Source organism: Triticum aestivum, chromosome 6D (assembly GCF_018294505.1).
Source record: "Triticum aestivum cultivar Chinese Spring chromosome 6D, IWGSC CS RefSeq v2.1, whole genome shotgun sequence".
Taxonomy (NCBI): domain Eukaryota; kingdom Viridiplantae; phylum Streptophyta; class Magnoliopsida; order Poales; family Poaceae; genus Triticum; species Triticum aestivum.
This window is the reverse complement of record NC_057811.1, coordinates 413554922-413563349: the sequence shown is the minus strand read 5'-3', so window position 1 is coordinate 413563349 and position 8428 is coordinate 413554922. Positions and strand designations below refer to the sequence as shown.

General features: G+C 46.0%; 1 long non-coding RNA gene across 2 annotated transcripts; it reads left to right on the top strand.

The window, feature by feature from the left end:
* Window positions 1–933: 933 nt before the first annotated feature.
* On the top strand, window positions 934–3700 carry LOC123145479 (uncharacterized). 2 transcript variants are annotated; one of them, XR_006472302.1, is made up of 2 exons: window positions 934–1303; window positions 3253–3700. It is a non-coding gene; the product is annotated as an uncharacterized lncRNA (long non-coding RNA). The 2 variants fall into 2 exon arrangements; XR_006472303.1 differs by having other exon boundaries at window positions 3249–3700.
* The last annotated feature ends 4728 nt before the right edge of the window (window positions 3701–8428 follow it).

Below are 8428 nucleotides of genomic sequence, written 5' to 3'. Positions count from 1 at the left end.
TGTCACATGCATAACAGGTCGTTAATGGGCCAGAATATAGGAGGGGCTGGAAATGGCGCAACGGGTTAACAGGCCACAAACGGGCCGATTCTAGCCACGGGCCGAATTTGGCCCATTAGGGAAACATGCCAGTAACGGGATGGAAGTAATCGAGGTACAAAGAAATTTACTGTTCATTATGGGCTAGAGTCGCCGTGGGCCACTAAAGGGCCTAAAGATACGAAAGGCCTCATATGGGCAGAAAGACGTTGTGGGCCATACATGGGCCGAAAGTGAAACGGACTGGTGTTATATTCGACGGCCCACATGACACTGTTGGGCTGATTTCGGGAAGGCCCTAACGGGCCGTGAGTTATCGGGCCGTAAAATGGGCTATTTGCGAACAGACCGTTAACAGACTTTTCATGGGCCGGCCCGCTAACTTTTGACCAAGGCAAACGGGCCGGCCTTTGTAAGCTAAATGGGCTAGTGGTGGGCTGTCACACATGTCGACATATCATAGGTGCCTATTTGACCCAATGACGAGCTGACACGTGTTTCCTTCGGCCAATGAGAATTTTACACGTGGAAAAACGCCATTGGTCCAGGCTGTTAACGGGTTATCGGATCCAAAACCAGACCTGATAGCTTACCGGTGACCCGTTACAGTGGATGCCACGTGTCGATCACCCTTGACAAAGGCACTTCTATGACGCGCGATTTATCGTGATGGAAGTGGGCACTTCCGTAATGATACACTACTAGGAAATAGCGTATAGGTAGACGCTTACTAGTAGCGCGCTATATTAACCCACGCTACTGCTAATTACTAATAGCGCCTGCCAAAAAAACACACGCTATTAGTATATATCCCAAGCTGACAAAACATAGTAATAGCGCAGATTATAAAACCAGCGCTACTACTAAGTGAATAGCGAAAGTGCAGGTGAGAGACCCACGCTACTACGAGCGTGTCCACCGCCGCACCATCCACTCCCACCCCACCAAACTCTCTCGCGAAACCTAAAAAAACTCTCTCTCACCAATCTCACCCCACCCCTCGGTCGAGCTACTCTCCCCCACGATCTCCTCGCCGCCGCCGCTGCCGCCCACGCCGGCACGCTCGTCGCCGCTGCCACCGCCCACACCGGCACGCTCGTCGTCGCCGTCGTCGTCTCGGGATCTACCTCCTCATCGGCTTCCTCTCCCCCATGGTCGACCCCAAGCTCGACCCGTCCGTGGCCCATGACGGGCACGCCCTCCCCAACCGCAGATCTGGCGAGTTCAAGCACTTCGTCAGGAGGCTCCCGGAGTTCAAGTTCTGGTATGCATGCTCCCGCCGTCCCCAGATCGGCCCCTCCCTCTCCCTCGCCATCTGCCCAAATATTCTTTTTTTATATCAGAGTAGAAACTTTCTACTCAGAGAGCGCATTACATTCAGATATCATCAGAGGTTGTAAGCTATGCGGGACATCTAAGATCATCCCTTGGTCGCCTGTGGTCCTGGTCAGCGCAGCCAAACCTTGTGCCAAGACATTGCTCTGCCTCTTCACACATCGAACGCTGCAGACAGCGAAAGCAGTCATTGCCTTCTTAATGTCCACAATTAGGCCATAGCATGGGGATCGAGTTGGGGCTTGAGAGGACAATTCTGTTGTGATATTTTTGTTATCCATCTCAAGAGCCACCTCTCCATTAAAGTACTTGGCCATTGTCTGAAGGCCGATGAGGGCAGCTCGTGCTTCAGCCTCTTCCACGCTACGAGACAGAGGTAGCTTTTTGCATATTGACGCCAACACTCGCCCTCTGTAATCTGGTGCGCCATTACGCCTGTATCTAGTTTAGTACAAAAACACTACGCCTGTAGCCGATCTAAAAAGCAGCAGCTTGGCAAGAATGTGGGAAAGGAAATAAATTAGAATTTTTGATTTCAAGGTCGGGTACATAACATCACAAGATTGTTCGGGAACCAAAATCTGAGATTATGCATAGCTAGATATATGAATCAAAGGCTTGATCTACATCTATAAGTTCACTATATGACCACACTAGACGCAATATTTCAGACCACCATGAAACCTGAAGTAATTTTCTTCAGCTTAAAACTGATGTTAAATTGCAGAAGTACATTATACATTGTCAGTAAGCTCGTGGATCTCAGCTGAAATCTCCCTGTCATCCCTTGCATCCTCCTGATCGCAATCCCAGCTGAAATCTCTTTGTCAATCATGACCGGCTAATTATTTATTTATTATTTATTATACTAGTTCTGGTATGCATGATAGTGCTTGACATATCGAGGGAACAAATTTGTGCGTCATTCACAAAGCATCCAACTCCACATATTTGGGCTTGAGTTGGTACCCTTTAAAGGTCAAAAATATGTCCGTTAATTAGTTTGTCCAAGAGTGGTGAAATTTTGTTCCATTCTACTTTAGCTACTTGGTGCCTTTGTTCTTCCGCGCTGCCTTACTGCCTATTCATGGATGGTCTACACACCTTGGCATGCTTGCTTGCACATCATTCATGTAACTCTAGGCACACCAAAATACAAATAGTTCTATCAGAAAAACTTTCATCTATAGTCACCAGGGAATTTTTGTGCGTCGAATTTGGAGCAAACTTCTAAATTCATAGTGTAGGCCTTTTGAATTCAACTTTGCTGTTTCTTGCTTAGATTAAATCATTGTTTTGGATAGTAAATCTACCCGTACTTTCTTGTCAATTCACGTGCCATTGTAGACATGTTATAGGATGTTCAGCTGTTCTTGCTTTTGTCAGTACTATCAATTTCTCCGGTCGATACTCTAAAGTCATGCGCAAAATGGATAGATTTGAAGCAAACTTTTGAATTCATAGCATAACCATTTATTTATTTTTGCTGAATTAGAACTGTAAACTCAGCATGCATATAGAAATGCTACATCATGCTATTGGGCTGACTTTATACAAAAACCTGTTGCAAGTGCATGGAAAATGTGGCACTTGCCATTCAGAATTCTGACACTTCTTAGTGTAGCATTGTAGCTTTATTTTTACATGATCAAACTACCTTCTGTATGCAGTATGCAGCCACACTATGTTATATATCTTTAGTAGTAAATGTATCATCTTAAGAGTGTTGTGAAGCTAGATTATTTTGTAGTTCATTTTTTAGGCTTTCTCCGTGGTTAATATAAATTATGCAAAGCAATGTTTACTTTGAGTGTAACTCTAGTGCCATTCTAATTATTCAATGTACATCGATGGTGCTACTGGACTTGTGCTAGTCAGAGGGGAGAAAGCTAAGAACCTTGGCCTTTAAGTTCTTGCAAGGATCAGAGGATATGCTGATGCTACTCAGGTAAATCTTACATGCCTCGTCGTGGGCACATGGGTGATCGACGTGGACTACTGCGGCCTGGTGGGCGTCGTGCTATTCAACCACTCGGAGGCAGACTTCATCGTGAAGCCCGGCGACCACGCCGCACAGATGATTGTCCAGGTCATTGCGACGCCGGAGGTCGCCGAGGTGGAGGACCTCGACGCCACCGTCCGGCGGGAGGGAGTGCTCGGATCCACCGGCGTTTGAACTCCTAGCCTTGGTAGATACATCTAGAGAAGTGGTCTAGTTGTTTGCATCTGATGTTTAATGGGATCTCGAGTTGAGATGTTGAATGCTGTATCCATGAATGCTGCAAGTGCTAAGATGGTTCTGTGAACTTAGTTTATTTGCACTGGACGTGTCTTGATTTCCATCCATGAATACTGCATCTGACTTCAAAAAAAATCTAGTTAGTTAGTTGTAGCGTGGGGGTAAAATGTGGCGCTACTAGTACTTGGCTAGTAGTAGCATAGGTGTAAATGGGGCGCTACTAGTATTTAGATATCAGTAGAGTAGGTGTGGAATAGTGATAACGTGGGTGGCACCGCGCTACTACTAACTTTTTTAGCTGTAGCACGGGGTAAAAAACACGCTACTGCTAAAAGTTAGCTGTAGCGTCGTAGTAGTAGCGCGGGAACCCATGCTACTGGTATGCAAAAAACCTATGGTACTGGTAGTGTTTTTCCTAGTAGTGATAATTTTGGTAGTGTCGTGGAACATTTCTATGACAGCACAGGTATGACTATCTTGATTCTGTCATCAAATCGTCATGGATGTACATGCATGAAAAAAACGTGACCTACTGTGACAAACATGTATCACCACAGAAGTGTATTTTTTTGTAGTGAAACTAACCCGGACTGATGTTGTTTTCAGCAGAACTACCGTGGTGTTGTTTCTTGTGCAGAAATAAAAGTTCTCCAAATGCAACGAAACTTTTTGACAATTTTTTTGGAAGAAAAGAGAACTAGAAGCTTCGTGGGAGGGCCAAAAGAGCCATGAGGGCCCCACAAGACACCGGGGCGCGCCAGGGGGGCCTGGATCGTCCTGGTGGGTTGGGGTCACCTCGAGGCCCATCTTAGCGTGAGACCGATGCCAAAAATCCTATAAATACAAAAAACCCATAAATAACCCTAGATCAGAAGTTCCGCCACCGCAAGCCTATGTAGCCACGAAAAACCAATCCGGACCCTGTTCCGGCACCCTGCCGGAGGGGGAAATCATCACCGGAGTCCATCTTCATCATCCCGGCGGCCACCATGATGAGGAGGGAGTAGTCTACCCTCGGGGCTAAGGGTTTGTACCAGTAGCTATCTGTTTAATTTCTCTCTCTCGTGTTCTTGATTTGGCATGATCTTGATGTATCGCGAGCTTTGTTAATATAGTTGGATCATATTGTGTTTCCCCCTCTCTATCTTGTTTTGATGAATTGACTTTTCCCTTTGAGATCTTGTTGTTATCGGATTGAATACTTTTATAAATTTGAGAACACTTGATGTATGTCTTTCTATGAATACCCATGGTGACAATGGGGTGTCATATTGATCACTTGATGTGAGTTTTGGCACTCAACTTGCGGATTCCTGAGGTGACATTGGGGTAATCTATGCATAGGAGTTGATGCACGTTCTCGTCTTTGTTTCTTCGGTAGAAATCTTGGGGCACACTTTGAGGTTCTTCATGTTGGATCGGGTATTATGAATCTGAAACTGTTAGGTGCATATCGTATAACCAACTCACGGATACTCGCGGTGACATTGGAGTATCTAGGTGACATTAGAGTTGGTTGATTTGTATCATATGGTGTTATTTTAGTACGAACTCTTAGATAGATCGACCGGAAAGGATAACTTGGTATTATTTTAGTACGAACTCTTGGATAGATCGATTGGAAAGGATAACTTTGAGGTGGTTTCGTACCCTACAAACAATTTCGTCTTATGTTCTCCGCTAGATAGGAACTTTGGAGTGTTTCTTCATCGCACGCTGAGGGATGGTTATATGATCCAATTATATTAGCATTGTTGAGAGATTGCACTAGTCAAAGTACGGACCCTAGGCCTCATTTTCAAGCATTTCAATATCGTTTGTGCTCGCTTTTGTTACTTGCTACCTTGCTGTTTTTTATTGTTCCTATTATAAAAATCAATATCTACTATCATTACTACACTTGTATTACCATCTCTTCGCCGAATGAGTGCACCTATATAATTTACCATTATATTTGGTGTGTTGGGGACAGAAGAGACTCTTTGTTATTTGGTTGCAGGGTTGTTTGAGAGAGACCATCTTCATCCTACGCCTCCCACGGATTGATAAACCTTAGGTCATCCACTTGAGGGAAAATTGCTACTGTCCGACAAAACTCTGCACTTGGAGGCCCAACACGAGTCTACAAGAATAAAGTTGCATAGTAGACATGAAGCTCTTTTCTGGCGCCGTTGCTGGGGAAGTGAGTGCCTGAAGGTATATCTTTAGATCTTGCAATTGAATCTTTTAGTTTCTTATTTTATCACTAGTTTAGTTTATAAAAGAAAAGTACAAAAAATGGAATTGAGGTGGCCTCATATTATTCGTCCTTATCATATGTTTCTTGAAAATGATGGAAAGGAAAATTGTGCTCAATTGATAAAAGAAGAATTCAATAAAATGTTTGGCATAAATGATGAGCATGATTGGAATGTTGTTAGTATGAATTCTTTGAATATCCATGATGCTAATGATATGCAAAGCTACAAGCTTGGGGATGCTTTATTTGATGAAGATGATATTTTTAGTCCTCCTACTTTTGATGAGAATATTTACTATGATGGTTGCATGCCTCCTATTTATGATGATTATATTGATGAAAGTGGGTTTGGAAGAGCGTCAACTTTATGTAATGATGATTCCACTATTTTGGAGGGTGTTGAATCTTATTGTCATAATTATGAAAGTGGATTTGGAGAGGTCATTGCTTTATTTAATGATGAATCTAGTATTTTGGAAGTGGTTTCAATTGACTATGATAAAAAATTTCTATCTATGATGATTATGGTGATGACATGTATGCTATAAAGAATAATGATAACCATGAAACTTTTCATCATGATTTTAATTTTCAATTTGATTATGGCAATCAAGTATCTCCTCATAGTTATTTTGTTGAGTTTGCTTCCACTACTATTCATGATAATAAATTTGCTTATGTTGAGAGTAATAATTATTTTATTCTTGTGGATCATGAAAAGAATACTTTATGTCATAGTTATATTGTTGAATTCATTCAAGATGCTACTGAAAAATATCATGAGGGAGGAACTTATGCTTGTAGGAATTGCAATAATATCAAGTTTCCTCTCTATGTATTGAAAGTCTTGAAGTTATGCTTGTTTTTGCCTTCCTATACTAGTTGATTCTTGTTCCCATAAATTGTTTGCTCACAAAATCCCTATGCATAGTAAGTGTGTTAGGCTTAAATGTTCTAGTCATATAATTCATGATGCTCCCGATATGTTTCAATTCTTATCTTTTATGTGAGCATCATTGAAATCATCATGCCTAGCTTAAAAGGCATAAAAGAAAAGCGCTTGTTGGGAGACAACCCAACACTTAAACTGTCGGCGTTCTGGAAACGGCGTGGCTAAGCTAGCAGGCCCGTACGACCCATCTTCATCAGCAAAGCATCCAAGACCTCGCGAGGGGCCAAGCCTCGGGAGGCGGATGACGCAAGACCTCCTCAGGAGTGGCCTAGCCAGGCAGGCTCACGAGGAGCGGAGATATCAAGGCGAGGCAAACCTCACGAGGCTTTCGTGACGTGAGCCATGACGATCGGCATCAGGCAGGCGCCAGGCGGGCGCCAGCGCGCGCAGCGTCCTTGTTTCCTCTTTGGTGCTAAGGAGGCAAGCGCAGGAGAGGAGTACCGAGGCATCAGGCAAAGGTTGCCATATCGGTGCAACAAGACCAAGAACAGAAGGACGGCAAGACGGAGGTCATCTTGGAGCCCAAGACGGCGTCACTACCAAAGCCTTTTGCAGGCGAAGACCGCTTTTGTTAGGATAGCTTGTACTAGCTGTTCCCCTTCAAATTGGCCCGCCGTCGTTGGCTCCCTTCCCGCTCGATATTTTGGAAGAGGACCAGGGCCTATATAAGTAGAACTAGCCACCACAGTAGGGGCATCTGATCTTCATCTCGTCTTCATCTGGTCTTGATCTCGTCTTGATCTGAACTTGATCTGATCTGATCGAGAGCCTACCCTAGCACAAGAACACCTCAACCTCAGGAGGATGTTCTTCCCCTTGTACTGTTCATCATCAGCCCAACAGGCAATGCACCACCACCACACTGGAGTAGGGTATTACACCACAATGGTGGCCCAAACCATTATAAATCTCGTGTCTTCTGTGTGTTGCGAGTTCGTCGAGTTCGTCGCAAGATCTTAGACAGCTAGGGCGTGGATCGGTAGGAGGGAAAGACTTCGCGTGCACCCCAGAGTTCGAACCTTAAGGGTTTGCCGGAACCCCACATCCGACATTTGGCGCGCCAGGTAGGGGTGCGCCGTAGCTCCCTTCTCGTCGATCCGTCGCTCCGTCGTTTCCATGGCGGATGCTCGCCGTGCTCGAGCTGAGCACCGGGCTGCCCTCACCGCCCGCGTCGCTCAGATGGCTCCGGTCGGCGGGCCACCTCGTTGTTCTCTGTCTCCCGCCGCCAACGCTGCCACCGGCCCGGCGGGGAACGAGCAGCAGGCGTCCTCGCTGCATCCATCGGTGCGGCAGGACGGCCGCACCGCCACTCCGTCGCTGACCCCCGCCGGTTCTTCGTCTCATGCGCGCCGCGCTCCCATGGAGGCGCGGGCCACGCTTCTCGTGGCGAACGAGCTTCTGTGCTACCGCCCGGTCGACGACCTCTACAAGGAGTGGCTCAACCGCGTCGCCGAGCTCGTCCGCGCCACAGGGGGCTCCCCGGCGCCGTCACCCTCCACCAGCCACGGGCGACGAGGCTCATGGCGCACCTCCGCCACCTCTGCCCCAAGACGGTGCCTTGGCACCAAGGCGCGCGGCCCCACGGCGTGACCCACCATGCCCGGCGCTCGCGTGCGAAGAGAAA